The following is a 17,860-nucleotide window of genomic DNA, read 5'->3' as shown; positions in this document are numbered from 1 at the left end:
GCCCCACCTGCTGCATCTCTGCCCTGGGCCAGGAGTCCCCATAGAACCAGCCCCCACATCCTGCCCCACAGGGCCCGTGGTCTCTGTGCTGGGTGTGTGAAATCAGAGAAATTTAGAGCAACAGGCATCTCTGATTTGGGGTTAATCTCATCTGCCTTCGCCTCCCCGCGCCTGTCTGATTCCCAAATAGCTGCTGTGTCCCCCCACCCCCCAGCCCTGTCGGCCCTCCCAGGCCCCAACCCCTCGGCAGTGCCGGGGCCCTGTTGGTCTTTCATAGCAGCTTGTGTGTCAGGGCTGGGCCCACCTGCCCTGGCGGGGGTCAGAATAACTCTGGACACGGTCTGCTTCATATTAATTAACCTTTGATCCTAATGGGCAACCCGGGGGGAGGGCAGAGGGGCTCATAAAACCAGCATCGAGATTGATGGCTGCTTTCATCAAGAGAGAGACAGCAAGAGCCAGCTGGGAACTGGGGTGGGGGGCTGCGGGTTGGGAGTGAGGGGCACCGGCAGAGGTGGGGGAGGCACCCAGGGCTGGTCTAGCTGGGAGCTGTGGGTCGGGATTGAGGGGCACCGGCAGAGTTGTGGGGGGCAGTCGAGCTCCCCATTGTGCCAGGCGTTGCACAGCCCCACAGCGAGAGACAGCCCTCGCTCTACGGGGCTCCCAGTCAAACTAGACCCCGGGAGATTCATTCTCCCCACTTTACAGAAGTGGGGCAGCTGGGAATAAAACCAGATCCCTCAACCCCTAGTGCCCCCCTGAGCCAGCCACTGCCCTGCTCCGGGGCCAGGTGGGACCCCCCCAGAGGGGAAGATCTGAACCCAGCCATGACCCAAGGGTTGGTCCAGATCCTCTCTGCTGATTTCTTCCTTCACTCCCTCTCCCCGCCCCCCCATTTTTCCAGCCCACACACCCGGACCCCTCCCCAGCCCCTCTGGAGCTCCGTGGTCTCGGCAGCTGGGTTGGGCTGGGGGGGCTCAATGAGGAAAGCCAGATGACCCCCTCCTTCGGCCCACCCCATCCCCCGCCTCCTCCCAGGATTGGGGGGGGGGCCCACATGGGGCTTCAAGAAGAGCCCCCAGCTCAGAGTTCCTCTCCCCTTCTCGGAGAATCAGGGGGGTGTCTGGATCGTCTTTCAGGGGGAACCGGCTCCCCTGCGGCACGGTGAGTCTGAGCAACTCCGGGGTCTGTCCCGGCTGTATCGGTTTGTCGAGCTCCCCCCTGTGCACCCCAAACCTGAGTGGGCTCTAAGAGGTGCCTGTCTGGGTCCCTAGCAAGACGTGTGTGTGAGTCTGAGTCCCTGACTGAGTGTGTGGGGACTGGGGAGAGAACCCAGGAGTCCTGGCTCCCAACCCCCCCCAGCTCTAACCACTAGACCCTACTTCCCTTTCAGTTGCAGCCCCACATTTAACACACACCCTGGCTCCATGAGCTTGCCCCATTGGTTCCCTGAGTGGGGAACATGGAGGGCAGCTATAGGCTGGTGCACCTTATTTCTTATCCTGCCCCCCAACTCTGTGTTTCCTCCAAGGCTGTGGGGTAATGAGGGGTTTTGGGGGGGGTCTCTGGGAGGATGCCTCATTATGCCCATACCCCAATTCTCTGTGTTGGCGTGGGGTATTGGTGACAGTACCCCTTTTCCCTAGTGCCCCACTTCTCTACTCCCTCTAGAAGCGTGTCTAGGGGCGGCTGTGTGGGGGTGCTGTGATCACCCCAGGAGTGAATGGTTTTAATGGCCTTTCTGGTTTTGGGGTGCAGGGTGGCGGGGCATCCAAGAGTTGGGGCTCCATGTGCCACGTAATCCCCGAATTCCACACCTCCCAGTGTGTCTCCCCCAATACTGACTAGGACTCCTGGGTCCCATAATTGGGGTGGGGGATGGGAGCATCAGATCCAGAAACCCAAACACGTGGTTCAGGGCTGGCTGCTTGGGGCGATGGGCTCTGGGTGGGTACGGAGTGAAGGACGAAGGAGAAATGGAGGTGGGTTTGCCTCGGAAATGTGTGCTGTGAATGAGAGAGAGAATGAATGAGTAAACGAGGAAAGACGTGAAACTAGTGAAAATACGGGGGGGGGGGGGGGGAAGAAAGAAAGAATAATGGTAAAAAGAGAGTGAAAAACAGGAAAGAGAGAATAAAGAAAGTAATTAGACAAAAGTGAATGAAGAATGAACAAGTGAAAAGACTGTATGAAACTAGGAAGGCAGGATTGAGAGAGATTGAAATGAAAAATAGCTGAGTGAATGAATGAAAAAGCGAAAATGAATGAAAAATGAGAATGAATTTTAAAATAAGAATGGAAAAAGGAAAATGAAGACATTAACTAGGGAATGGAGGGAGAAAAAGAAAGTATTTGAAGAGCAACGAATGAGAGAGAGAAGGAACAATAGGAATGAATAAAAAAGAAAAGGGAGTAATGAAAAAGAGAGAATCAAAAGTAGAAAAGAAAGAATGAAAGGAAAAGTGAATGAATGAAAGAAAAAAGAATTAATGAAAACCTGAAAAGAAGTATAGAGAGTGAATTAAAAAGAAAACTGAGAAAACTAACTAGAGAATAGAGAATGAATGAAAAAGAGAAAATGAAAAACGGACAAGAGTGAATGAAAAAGAAAATGAATGAAAAAGAGAGAAATAATTGAAAACAGAAATGAAATAATGAAAGAGTGAATGAATGAATGAAAGAAAAAAGAACTAATAAAAATAGCAAAGATAAAGAATGAAAAACTAGAGAATGAATGTAAAAGAATGAAAAATAGAAAAGAATGAATGAAAAATGGATGAACAAAAAGGAGAGAAATATTGAAAATAGAAAGGACAGAATGAAAGCAAAAGAGAGTGAATAAAACTGAATTGAAAAGAAATATAGAACGAATGAATGAAAAAGAAAAATGTGAAGCCATTAGCTGGAGAATAATGAAAATCAGAAAAGAATGAAGGAAAAAGAGACAGAAAGAACAAATGACCAAAGGAAGATGGAATAAAAATTGAAAAAAAAAGATGCAAGGGAGTAAATGAAAGAGTGAACGAGAGATGAGCGTGAACGAAAGAATGAAACAGGAAAGAAAGAAAGAAAGAAAGAAAGAAAGAAAGAAGGTATGAAAACAGAAAAGTGGGGGAGGGGAAAAGAGAGAATGAAAAATAGAAAATCATGAATGAGAAAGAAAAATAAGTGGGAAATGGATAAGAAAGAAAGAAAGAAAGAAAGAAAGAAAGAAAGAAAGCAAGCACCACGTGCTGGTGGGCACAGTACAACCCCACCCTGTGGTGTCTCTGTCAGCTGCCGGGGGTGGGGGGCAGCAACACTTAGTTCATATTTTAGCACTTGAGACTTGCACACTTTGTTGCTTGTTGGCTGGGCTCGTTTCACCCTCCCCCCCCAGCTCCATGAACCCTCCAGCCCCCTTGCGTGCCACCCTCATGTCCCCTGCATTTGACGAACTTCTCTGCACCCCCCACAAGCTCCCCCTGTGCCACAGGCTCTGTGGCCCCCCCATTCTCTCCCCATGACAGGGGCTTTGCCCCCATTCCCTCCCAGGCCAGCGTCCCCCATTCTCTGCCCTATCCCAGGGGCTCAGTGTGTATCAGTAGTTTGATATTAGCTGTAGCCGGCTGAGGATGTTAGTTCCTGTATTGGGGTGTTAACTGCAACTTACTCAAGGTGATCAGATCAATACTGGGGTATTGGCTGTAGTGGGCTCAGGGTGATAGGATCAATACTGGGGTATTGGCTGTAGCAGGCACAGGGTGATCGGATCAATACTGGGGTATTGGCTGTGGTGGGCTCAGGGTGATCGGATCAATACTGGGGTATTGGCTGTGGTGGGATCAGGGTGATCGGATCAATACTGGGGTATTGGCTGTAGCGGGCTCTGGGTGATCGGATCAATACTGGGGTATTGGCTGTAGCGGGCTCTGGGTGATCGGATCAATACTGGGGTATTGGCTGTAGCAGGCACAGGGTGATCGGATCAATACTGGGGTATTGGCTGTAGCAGGCACAGGGTGATCGGATCAATACTGGGGTATTGGCTGTGGTGGGATCAGGGTGATCGGATCAATACTGGGGTATTGGCTGTAGCGGGCTCTGGGTGATCGGATCAATACTGGGGTATTGGCTGTGGTGGGATCAGGGTGATCGGATCAATACTGGGGTATTGGCTGTAGCGGGCTCTGGGTGATCGGATCAATACTGGGGTATTGGCTGTAGCAGGCACAGGGTGATCGGATCAATACTGGGGTATTGGCTGTAGCAGGCACAGGGTGATCGGATCAATACTGGGGTATTGGCTGTGGTGGGATCAGGGTGATCGGATCAATACTGGGGTATTGGCTGTAGCAGGCACAGGGTGATCGGATCAATACTGGGGTATTGGCTGTAGCGGGCTCTGGGTGATCGGATCAATACTGGGGTATTGGCCGTAACAGGCTCAGAGCCCCTCTTTGTCCCAAGATGGTCGGTATTTCCATGGTAACAGAGCATGGGCCAGGGCACATCTCGGCGTCACGGCACCGCCACGCATGGGCATCATCCTGCCTGGCATCGAGCCCTGTGGCCGCTCAGCGCATCGCTGGGCGCCCCGGCGGCGGGGAGACAAGTGCCGGGCACCCCGCTGGAGCGGTTTCTAGAGGCCTCAACCCTGCCAAGGAGGGCAGGATGGGGCATCTCACGCGTGGGACCCCCACTGGTCTCATTGGCCCCCTGGGTGGGGCCGGGCTCTGATCTCTCTGGGAAGAGGCCATTTCTCTGGCTGGCGGCTGGGGGGATTGTGGGTTCGGGTGGGTAGGACCCAGAGATGTGGGGCTAGCGGGCAGGGTGGGAAGGGAGAAGATATTCACGGCTGAAGGAAATAAAAGGACTAGACGGGGTGATGCAGTGGGAACTTTGGTAGCCGCGCTCCGAGCAGCAGGGACGGGAGCTGGGGTGAAGATGAGAAAGCAGTGACGTTGTCTAATGCTGTAGGGAAGGATTAAAAGGTATGTGATCCTTTGCTCTAACCACTAGTCCCTGCTCCCCTCCTAGAGCTGGCAATAGAACCCAGGTTCTCTCCTGGGCTCTGGGAGGGGGGTGGGGTCTAGTGGTTAGAGCTGGGGAGGGCTGGGAGCCGGGACTCTTTAGAAAACAACACCCAATTTCACAGCTCAATCGGCCGTTTCGCCTTCTCCCGTCGGAGGTTGAACAAATCGGAGCCGCGCGGAGGTAATAAAACTCTGATTTCAGCAGGGCCGTCGGCTCGTGTGGGGGCCGGGACCCCGGGGCTTGTAAACTTGGCAAAGGAGAAGGGGGGGGCGGGCGGTCTTGTAAACCCAGCAGGATCTAATTGAAAGCAAAGTAACCCGGGTGAGCTGAGGGCTACGAAATCTGGGGCCTGAGGGAACAGGCCACGGCGCTCGCCACGCCCGCGGGCGGATGGTGGTGGCCAGCGTGGGGAGCGAATGCCATGGAGAGGTTAGACGCAGGCGAGGATGGGTTTGGGGAGCCCGGGAGAAGGAGTGGCGCTGAGATTTTGGGGGGCTGGATCGAAGTAGAAATAGAGGCAGGAGGTGGGCCCGTCGGGACACGGCTAGGGGACAAGGTTGATGTCCGCGATGAGCAGCGGAGTCGATCAGAGGTGGGGACGCAGAGCGGGACCGATGACCAGTCCGCACTTGGTACGCTGTGGCTAGATAAACGGGCTTAGGATTGTTGGTACCGAAGGGAAGAAAGAATGAATCGGACCGGCTAATGATAAGCGCAAAGACTCGCCATGAACTGTGAGTAAACGGGAATAATCTACAGCGGGGAACCTTAATACATAATAATACGTCGCAGCCTAGAATTGTTCATAATACTGATGAATAATAACCTGATGTTGTTAACAATATAATAAAGCAGAACAGTCTGCAACATTCATATAGGTAATTAATAATGTTAATAAACTCTGTGAATGCTAATAATTGTGATATCCCATCAGTCGAGTATTAATAACAAATAATAAACCCCTGAGAAATGTATATGGATAATAATAAAGACCTATAATTTGTAATAATGATAGCATAATAAAACCTAGGGGAGAAAGTTAATATTAATCATATTAAATAACCTAGAATTGTTCATAATAGTGATGGTTCTTATTAGACTAATAATACTAACTAATAAACACCACACAACTTATAATATGAATAATAAATAGCCTCCAATTGTTAATAAGAATTATTAGCATTATTATTAGACTAGAATTCATGGCAGTAATTAATTGTCTTGAATTGTTAGTAGGAATTACTAGTGTTAGACAAGCATTTGTAACAAGTAATTAATTAATTAATAGCCTAGAATTGTTAATAAGAATCAGTATAGTTAGACTAGGCTTCATAATTATTAATTAATCAAGAGCCTAGAATTGTTAATAAGAATTATAATTGGACTAATTAATTAATTAATTAGAAATAATTAATCATTAGCATAGTTGATCATCAGAATGATGATTAATCTAGAATGATTGCTATTTATATTAAATATCACAGTAATGTTAATATTAATAAATAAGCTAGAATTGTTAACAATATTAATTATTAATACACTAGAATGATGAAGTATTAATTGTTCATTAATATATTATTATTATATTATTCTACTATTCTAATATGATTAATAAGTAATTATTATTATTACTAATCTAGAATGATGATTAATATAATATACTTGGTAATAACAAATAATATCCCATGATGGTTGATAAATAATGTTAATAAGTAATAGACAGATTGTTAATAATAACAGGAGTAAGATATAATATATTTATTCATATGTGTTAACAGCATAGAACTATTATTAATAATTAATAATAGCTTAGTATTCTTGATTATTATCAATTATCACTTTAGATATTTAATAATAATTATAGAAGAAGAAATGTCTGTGATGGTTGTCAATAATGTTGAATAAATAATAATATAAGATTGGAACAGTACCAATAAATAATAGCCCATTTGTCTAGGGAAAAAATTGATTTATTGTACTTCAAGATTTTAATTGATAAATGATATTTCAGAATGTTTGATCATCTTAATAAAAATAGTAGCCTATGCTAATTGGTAGTGGAAATAATAATGAATTACAATAAATATTTATCTTGTGGTGTTTAGTAATAACATCAATATATAATTTAAGATGGTTAGAAAAAATATTATGCTTGATAAATAATTAGCTTATGTTTCTTAGCAATAATACTCATAAATAATATCTAGATGGCTAGAAACTATATTAACAAATAGTGGTTTATGGTTGTTAGAATAAATAGCCTTTGATGGCAGGTAAAATATTAATACATAAGAACCGATCATAAGTAAGAAATTATAGCTTAAATTTGTTAATGATAAATTAATAAGTAACTCATAATAATAATTAATAATTAGTAACAGGCAATTGTAGGTCATAGAATATTAATCTATAAGTATTTAAGATGGCTAGTAATATTAATAAATTATATCTTATACTTGTTAATAATAAATTAATAGTTTATAATAATAATTAAGTAGTAATAATAAATAACCACTGATAATTCATAAAATATTACTCCATAATAATGGAATATTATTAATCATATTAATTAATTCTAGTTTAACATTGTTAATAATTAGTTAATAATAATAAATGGACCAATTGTTCATAAAATATTAATCTATAATAATTTGATTGTTAGTAAGAACATTACTAAACTGTATCTTAGCTTTGTTAATAATAAATAGTCAATAATTAATAAATAGGCTCTGATAGATCATAAAATATGAATGTACAATAACGTAAAACACATTAATATTTAGTTAATAGTCAATGATTAGTTAACACATATTTATACATTGATGATGATATGAATGAATAACAGTTTAATATTGCTCATGCTAATACTCAAAAAATAGCTTATTTTGTTTAGTCAAAGACTAAAATTGCTTATGATTGTTAACTGTAATAATTATAAATCATGGCTTATAGTGGCTAGTAATAATTTCATTGTTTCATAGGCCCAGATCCTCACAGCTGTTTAGGTGCCTAACTCCCTTGGCCCCCTCAATGCCAGTGCAGCAACAGCCAATTTACCCAGTTCTATGGGAGTTAAGCAACTGAATCCATTTGAATATCTGGGCTATAGAGTCAAAGGCCAGACGGGACCGTTAGATCCTCTGTTCTGCCCTGTTTAGCAGAAAATTGCCCCCCAAAACCCTTGTACTGCGCCCAAAAATTGGAGATAGAACAAAGCACCGCAATCCTTGGGAGGCAGAAACATTGGACCACAGGCACAGAGCAAGAGAGACAGAGGGGACGCCGAGCCAAAAGAACAGGTAGACATTGCTTGCAGGAACAGTGCTGGCTAATAGCTGCTCATGGTTAGTGATGGTAATAAATAATCGCCTCACACAGAGAGAAATATGAAAGGATTGTTGATGATAATTCTAGCAATCCATCCTTGGTGATGAGGATAGTGATATAATTTACTATTTACTTTAATATATCATGTCATTATATTATGATTAAATTATTATCAGTAATCCAGGCAATACATACTGACATGATTCCTCGCTATCATTGTTTTCTATTCTTCTTATCTGGCATCTCCATTACTGGAGGTTTGTGGCCATGGGAGGATTGGTTTTGTACCATCCTCTGCTCATCTCTTTGGGGATGAATCGTCCTTTTGACCTATCCAGGACACCACATCGTTAATCCAAGGTCTTTTTCTGCCTCGTGTTCTTCTGCCTTCGATTTCTGGTGTCTGTAAATGTGCGTTACCCACCGAACCTCTTAAAATGTCCCCAGCAAATCAAATCTTTCTTTTCCTAAGATCCCTGGCTTGCTTTCCTGAGTCTCAATCATCTCCAATACATCTTCGCTGGTTACTCTGGCCTAGGGTGACCAGATAGTAAGTGTGGAAAATCAGGACTGGAGGGGGGGGGGGGGAAATAGACGTCTATGCAAGACAAAGCCCCGAATATCGGGACTGTCCCTGTAAAATCAGGACATCTGCTCACCCTACTCCAGCCGCCCATGATATTTTCAGAATTCATCTATAGCACTATAAGTCAAATGATTGTAATTGCTTTGGTATCGATTATTTGAATGTCCCTATTTCACGGCCATAAGTTCAATTAGACCAATTTCAAAGACAGTTTATTTATATTAAATGTTTTATATGACCAATCATTATTTTATAGAATTTATTATTTCATTTCAACTGATAATACAGGCAATACATAATTACTTATGATTCCTTGTTACTATTATTGTTTTATATTACCAATAACAGCTTTATATAATTTAGTATTTAAACTAGTGTTTAATTATTTCTATTATTAAACTGTTATTGGTAATACAAATTAGACGTCATTGCTAATCATTTTATTTATGTTCTCAGTACTTACTAATATTATTCAATGCACTTTATTATTCATTTGTATTATTATTGAATTAAGTAGTAGGTGTGATGCTTAATTGCTTTTAAATATCCTAAAATCAAACTCTAATAAGTTCTTAAGCAACATTTTTCTTACTTTGCATTTGTGTCTGGGCAGCGCCCGGCGCGACGGCGCCCCAATCTCGGTGACTTTGTATCTGGGCAGCGCCTGGCCCAACGGAGCCCCGAATCCAATCTCAGTGATTCTTTATTCCATGTGATAGTCCAAAGCAGGATCTAATAAGCGTCAGAGCACAGTCACTAGCTAGTTACCACGAGAGTCTCAAGAGAATTCAGGGCAGCTTATAACAATGTTTATTTTTCCCTCAGCAGGGGTGAAATTATCACTGGCGAGCTGGGAAATGTGACCCCACTAGCTCGTGAATCAGGCAAAGATCATTCAGTGCTTTGAAGATTTAAGCATTAGAAGACCAGATTCCCCAGCCAGGGTCAATCAGCCGTAGCTCTATAGGGGTCAATGGGGCCAGCCCCCCATTTGGTGTCAATGGGCCATAGTTCCACTGAGCCCATGGGACCAGATCCCCAGCTGGTTTCAATGGGCTGTAGTTCCATTGAGCCCATGGGGCCAGACCCCCAGCTGGTGTCAATGGGCCGTCAATGGGTCAATGTGGCCCCTATGGATTTTCCGATTGAAAGCAACTCTTCCTTTAGAAATCACCATATGTTTTTACAAACGCTCAGCATTGACGCGAGGCATTTCCTTCGAACCGAATCAAAAACAATTTCAACTTTTGGGTGCAAGGAAAATGTCGCCCCCCCAAAAAATTGTTTTTCACTAAAAATGATTTCCCCCCTCGTTTATCAGAAGAACCAGACAAGCTGTTTTGCTCCCAGCTCTAGAGAAGATCACATTCAGAAAGTCCTCGGTCATAGGAATATCTGTCAGGATAGACGCAAGGTGGAGCCTTAACCAAGAGACGGTTAAGGGGTGACTTGATCCCAGTCTAGAAGTACCAGCAGGGGAAAACACATTTCCTAATGGGCTCATCGATCTAGCACAGAGGTTTTCAACCTTTTTTCATTTGTGGACCCCCTAAACATTTTGAAAGGAGCTGTGGACCCCTTTGGAAATCTTAGACGTAGTCTGCAGGCCCCCATGGGTCTATGGACCACAGGCTGAAAGGATCTAGCAGACAAAGGCTGGAAGTGGAAACTAGACAAATTCAGACTGGAAATAAGATGTACATTTTTAATAGGGAGGGACCAATGGGACAACTGACCATGGGTGGTGGCAGATTTTCCATCACTGACAATTTTTCAAACAAGATCTGATGTTTTTCTAAAAGCTCTGCTCTAGGAATTATTAGGGGGATTTTTTCAAGCCTGCGTTATCCCGCAGGTCAGAGCAGTTGATCATAATGGTCCCTTCTGCCCTTTGAAGCTATGGGTCTATGAAGTTGGAGGGGGGGAGGGTGGCGTTAGAGGGCTGTTTTTAAAATGATTTATGCTCCCCGTCGCTCTGTCCTCCAGGGGTGTCTTGGAACATCTGGCTCAGGGCGAGGGGGGAATATTTCTGTGTCGGAGTGTGAAATGGAAAGGCAGCGGGAGAGCTGATGTGAAATTTGCTCCTTCCCCGGGACTCATCCTTCTGTCCATGCATCAGACCATTAGCAGTTCCTTCTATGCCCTCTCAGGAACCGGGCCAGTTTTTTAGCTGACACAAGTCTTTTTTCCCATGGAAGTCAGTGGAACTATGTCAATTTACACGCAGCTGACGATTTGGCCCGGTCGTGGTAGCAGAGAGGAGAGAGAGATTTAACTCTGCCGTCTTTTGTGGTTCTTGGGAGTTAATTGTAACAACGGCAGGTACAGAACATTTCACACAGATGTGTGGTTGTTAAATGGATTTTGTCTCTGTCCAAGAGGCTGGTTGCTTTAAAAAAAAAAAAAAAAAAAAGGCAAACTTAAAAAAGGCATCTTCCCGGTCTGTGGATCGATGAACATGATTTAGGGGAGCGATTTTCACAAGTGGAAATGGAATGTCTAGCTGCTGGTTGCACCTGTGATAACCCCCTCCTTTTGCATCTGCTGTTCAGCGTGCTTTGATTTACACCAGCTGAAGAGCTGATTCTTTTTAAATGACGTTCACCATAATAACTTTAGCTGCAACAATAATTTTTTACTCTGTTCCACCGCAATCTAATTTCCAGGGCAGGTTAGGAAGGGGACTTTCCTTTTCGTGGGAAATTCTGATGTACGGATTGGGGGCAGGGGTCAGGGCAAGGGGAAAGAGTATGGGGGGGAGGGGTGAACCTGTTCAGAATCTGAACCAAAAGCCAAAATTTAAAAATTTTCCGCGAAACAAAAATTCTGAAAAATGTCAGTTCTAGCACCATCAGAATGATTTGTTTTGATAATATTAAAACTTTTGACTTGAATAAGGTTAAAACATTTCATATTGACTTGATTGTTTTGATTCATTTGGTTAGGACTTGCGTATCCTAAATATATGTTCTGTAGATTACAGTACGTCTTAAATATATACATTATCTATATATTAGATCTTAAATATATATATATATATATATATATATAATCTTAGAGCTTAAATATGTACATTCTGTATATTAGAGTTTAATAAATATAACATATCTTCAATATATATTATTTGTAGATTTTATGTAATATATATTATTAAATATATGCTATATTAACTATATAAAATATAATATAAAAATGAACAATACAATATAATATAAATATAATAATATAACATAAAAACCCAAACAAAATGCACCAAAATTATTAAGTCAAAACATTTTGACTTTATCAGAACACAATGAGAAAAGTTGAAACAATTCATTTCGGCTTCTCACTGTCTAGAATTTCATTTAAATTGGTCCGTTCCCACACAATAATTTTGATTTCCACAAAACTGCAATTTCCAATACAAAACTGTTCTGGTGGACAATATTTTTGATCCCTTCTACTGGCAAATTTGTGTTGTTTTGTTAATATCCTTTGAGATGCAAGTAAAGACTCACACGTGTGTTTCATTTCTTAAAGGATCCATTTTTTAATTAATTCTAATGCGTAAACAAATTAACAGATTTTTGTCGGTCCTCAGGAAATTGATCCTTTCGTCATAGAATAAGCACTGAAAGTTTGAGGAGAGGGACTTATATTTTTCCTACATAGCAAAGAGCTTGACTCTGCAATTTGAGGGCAAAATTGGAGCTGTGCTGAATGCTTGCATACTAGTGAAAAATATATTTAACTCTCCTACATCACACAATTCCAGTCATTGTAAGCGGAACTTGCCATGAAAACAGGTGCAAAAAAGGTCAGAACTAATGCGGTTGTTGAGTGGCGGTTGTTTTTGTAAAATCCAAGACGTCTGTTGCTAAAAAAATGGTGGCAAACTTCAAAAATTGTCTTGCAGTTTGTGAGGTGTGGGCTGCTATATTACCTCTGATGTTTTAGAAAGGGTCCAGTCATTTGCCCTGATTGACAACATCTGAGGATCTGATCTGATAAACTAGAAAAAATATATACATTTAACTTTTAATTCTGAAGTGTGACAGCAGGGCCCAAGAAAATTAAGACCAAAGCATCTTTGCTGAGTGTACTCTTGAGATTACCTGATTCTAAAAAGTGATCACAAACTAAGGGTGAAATATTTCAAAGCACCTGTTTGTTTTTTTAAAAGCACAGGTTTTGGGATTTAGTTGCTTTTGAAACCCCTTTACAAATTAAAAACCTTGCCTTTCCAATTTTGAGTCCCTGAATATTTTTGTAGTTATTCAGACTCTGATATTTTGGGATAGTTTTTAACAGAAGGCCGTTCCAATTTTCTTTCACTTGATTTCTAAATCCAAGGCAGTGTCATGTTATTTAAAAAATATCTCACTGCATATAGGAGATTCTTCTTAACAGCCTTCGCAGACAGCAGATGGTGAAACAGAAGGAAAATCTGGGGTGGTGATGGGGGGAGGTGAAAGGTTACAGGAGGAGTGGAAAATCGAATTTGGAAAGTTCCGATCATTAGGAAGAAATCAGGGGGAAAGAGAAGTTTGGGGGGGAGGGGTGTTGCTTTTTTTTTAGAAGGAGGAGGGCTTCAAGAGCGAAGAAGACAAGACGAATGAAAGATCAGGGGGAAAATTCTAAGTTAGTGAAAAATGTTTAAATAAACTTAGAGTCATTTTCAGGTTGTAAAAGAAACTTCGCTGGGGCCTGGTTCTCGGCTAATGGAAATCCAATGAAGTAATGTTGATTGACATGGTGATACCTTCCTCAGGCGTTTAAATTCTGGCTGGGTCAGAGCGGATTATTTAGATTCAAAAGCACATAAGTTACTTAGGAGCCTTCGGTCCCACTGAAAGTCAGTGAGATATAGAGAGAAATTTTCAAAGGTGTTTAGATGTTTAACTCCACTGAGGATCTGGGCCTTAGATGGCTTTTGAAAATTTGAATCCCAGCTTTGATTTAAACTCCCCCATGTGAGTTTTGATAGCATTGTTTCTGGTCTATATTGGTGTTTGAGAGAGAAATGTTGGACGCCCCTGTGCGTCTTTGATGCTGTCTGTTCGGCCCCTATATTTCTGGAGAGTGAAAGTAATCTAGTCAGGTTCACCTGGGCATCTTGTCAATTTGACCCCCTTTGCTCTTGTCAGTTTCCCTCTCTGGGTTTCTCTAGGCTAAGTTCCCCCCTTGCGTACAGCTGGAAAAGGTTTCTTCTTTCGGGGAAATAATGTCCCTTGGTTTATTAATTACTCTGATAGTTAATTGGCCCCAGATCCTGAAGGGGTTAACTCAGAGCTCAACACAGAAGTTCCTGGGAGTGGGTGGAAGTTTTGCCTGAGAGAGGACTGCAGGACCTGCTTTCCGTAGCACGCCTCTGCTGTGGACCCGATCCTGCTCTCATCAGACGTGCATGTGGAGGCTGGATTGCCCCATGTGTGTTCCCCGTGAGGTTCTCACGCCTTCATCTGAAGCAGCGACGCTCAGACTGCGGCTTACAAGCTGCAAGTGGCTTTTTAATGTATCTCCTGCGGCTCCTTGCAGCACACATTAAAACACTGTGTGATTTAATTATGAACTAATCTAAGTTATTAACCAGTCAGGCTGCTTTTGCTGTTATTAACCAATTACGTTATCAACCTGCACTAAGTTAGTAACCTATTTGCAATGAGAATTGTATATATATGATATGTCATTGTTTCATTGACTCTGATACTATTCATTTTATATATATATAAACGAAATATTTCCTCTGTCGTTCTGTTTAAATAGGAATAGTGCTAGAGTCAATGAAGCAAGGAATTGACATGACGCATAGACTCTAAGGTCAGAAGGGACCATTATGATCATCTAGTCTGACCTCCTGCACAACGCAGGCCCCAGAACCTCACCCACCCACTCCGCAATAGACCCCAACCTTGGACTGAGTTATTGAAGTCCTCAGATCATGGTTTAAAGAGTCCAAGGTACAGAGAATCCACCAGCAAGTGACCCAGGCCCCATGCTGCCGAGGAAGGCGAAAACCCCCCAGGGCCTCTGCCAATCTGCCCTGGGGGGAAATTCCTTCCCAACCCCAAATATGGCGCCTGTGTTGGTTGCTCATTTGGCTCCTGAACCCCGGAGGTCTGAGTGTCACTGGTTTGAAAAGCAGCACCTCTGGCCATTGTCAGAGACGGGACACTGGACCTCGGTTCTGATCCAGGCTCAGTTCTGACCCAGGCTGCCCGTTTCTAGGATTCCCCTTTCACTCACACTGGTGTAGAGTGACCCCGTTAACTCCACGGGAGCTACGGCCGATTCACACCAGCTGGGAATGTTGCCCAGAAGTCTCTTGCTGTTGATCTGTTGGGTCACAGGGTCAGGCCCCGCTTTTCCATATGCCTCTGGCTGTGATACTGATAATGCTCGGAGGAGTGCGTGGATTGGAGCTGTTAGCAGTGGAGATGGGACATTAAAGCCACCCACCTCGCCGCGGAGAAGTGACAGGGACTCCAAATTTCACTGTAGGTGTCTCTCTCTTTCTTCCCAGCCTTACCTCTCTCTCTGCACCTGGGGGGGGGGAAAAATCTGGTCATGAATTGTAGTAACATTGATCGGTGACTTAGTCTCGTTAGCAGAGAGTCTAGGAGCCCCAGCCGAGATCGGGGCGGCCTGAATCCACGGGCGCTGGGCACATGCATCCGACAGGGCCGCGAAGGACTTTCTCCCTGCACTTTGCCGGTGCTGGTTCTGAGCTACGCGGTGTCCAAGGGAGAATGGTTCAGCTTAGGAAGCTCAGGGATTGTCGGGTGTTTGGCTCATGTGGGTGGGTCCCCACTTTGTTTGAAAGAAAGAGCCCCCCAAAATGTGTGAGAGTGTTCGTTATATGGGGGTTTGCTTTTGCTTCTGTGTAGTATTTGGTGTGATGGGTTGTTGTGTGTAGGTTTGGAGGGGTGTTGTTTTTGCTTGGGTGTGGTTTTTTTGAGGGGGTGTTGGTTCAACTGTCCGGTTGTTTTTTGGGAGGGCTGTTTGTCCTGTGGAGGTTTGTGTGTGCGGTATGTGTGGCATGTCTTGTGTACACTTTTGGGTGTGCATGGATGTAGTTTTCTGCTGTCTGGTTTTTTTCTGGGGGGTGTCATTTATAGTTTTGTGGGGGGATGGGTGTGGTTGTTTTTGCTTGTTTGTAGTTTTGGGTGGGTGGGTATGTCTTGTTTTGCTGTGTGGTTATTTTGGGGTGTGGGCGGGTGGGTGTGGTGTCTGTAGTTTTGGGTGCGTGGGGGGGTTGCTCTGTGTGTGGTTTTTTGGGGTGTGTAGTTGGGTTTGGGATGTGCATGGTTGTTATTTGCAGCGTGATTATGTAGGGTGATGAGTTGTTGGTGTGTATGTAGTTTGTGGATTGGGTTGTTTTTGATACTGGGTGGGTTTGGTGAGTGTGTAGTTTTTGGTTTCTGTGAGTGTATGTCATTGTTTTTTTGCTGCGTGGTTGTTTGTGATAAAGGGATGTGCACATGTGTTGGGCAGGTTGGTTGGTGTGGTTGTTGTCACTGTTCATAGGCTTGGCGCCTGTATGCGATGTGGGTGTGAGTGCAAATTCGGGGGTGTACGTGTGTGATTGTGTACCCATCCCTGTATGCTGTGTGCAGTCAAATTTGCCAAGCAACTTTAGAGCCCTTTTGTGACTCTGGTTTTGCATCTATGTGTGTGTTTGTGCATCGATCTGCGTCATTCCGGAGTTGAGATGCCACAACCTCCTTGCACCTTCCTTTTCTTCCTCTCCTCTGGAGGGACAGTCTGGACTGGAAAGATTTATTGAGCAGCTCATTTAACAAGGGCAGCTTCCTTGCGTGGTTCGTTAGTGCGAACAACCCGCTGCTGGTCATTTACTGACTAGTCGGTGAACATGAGGGTGCAGATTGAAATGTGGGGGGATGGAGAAAATTCCACAGCCAAACAGATGAGCAAAACCCCCGGGTCTCGAGCCCTCAATACACATGTTCTCGGGCCCGTTCCGTCACGCTGCATTCAGAGATCAGGTCTTAAAGGACATAAAAATCCTCCAGCCATCTGTATAACCCAGATGATTCAATGTCACCCACTTACCCCCTGTGCGTCTCTCTTCCATATCCTTTTGGTACCCACATTGCAACATGGCGCGCAGAAGGACACCGGGATTATTGAACAGTGTTTAAAGATTTGTAATTAATAAAGACCAAGGCTAGGTTTTAATCGCGATTAATAATAGCTGTTATACACAAATGAGAATCATGTTTAAAGCTGAGTTATTAACAATGATCAGTGATCAATCTGAATAATAATTAATTACACAAATTATTATGAATCTGCATAGATTTTAAGCATTAGTAATTAATAAAATGCAAGGCTAGATTTTAATAAGTCACACATAATTACTAACATCATGAATATCTCTTTAATATTCACAATAAGGAGCAATGGTAGGTTTTAATATTACTTAATATTTGCTGTTGGTCATACATAAATTATTGTTAATATCCTGAATAGCTTTTAAATATTAATAATAAAGAGAAAAGATAGGTTTTAATAACAAATAATTGCTGTATTTTACACTAATTGCTAACATCATTAGTAGAGTTCAAATATTAGTAATTCATAAAGAATAGTATTAGGTTTTAATAACTATTTGCCATGGGTTACACACAATTCTTAATAATATGAATTGCTTTTAAATATTACTGATAAAATATAGTGGTTACTAATAGCAACACCAGGTTTTAATACTAATTAATAATTACTGTCAGCGATACACAAAGTTTTATTATCACTAACAGGTGTCGTAATTAATAATTTCCACTGAATATGCATTTGTTGTTAATGTCAATTTTATGTTAATATTAATTTCCATTAACTTTTGTCTTTGCTGTAATCCATAATGCATTAGATTAATAATTAGTGCGTACGTATTAACAATGGCGAATAGCACCAATGTATTGACCTATG

This window comes from Emydura macquarii, unplaced genomic scaffold (genome assembly GCF_026122565.2).
Source record: "Emydura macquarii macquarii isolate MOO-44397 ecotype Brisbane River unplaced genomic scaffold, CSIRO-AGI_Emac_v2 contig_3296, whole genome shotgun sequence".
Lineage (NCBI taxonomy): Eukaryota > Metazoa > Chordata > Testudines > Chelidae > Emydura > Emydura macquarii.
The sequence above is the reverse complement of the archived record's forward strand: the minus strand, read 5'-3'. Positions refer to the sequence as shown.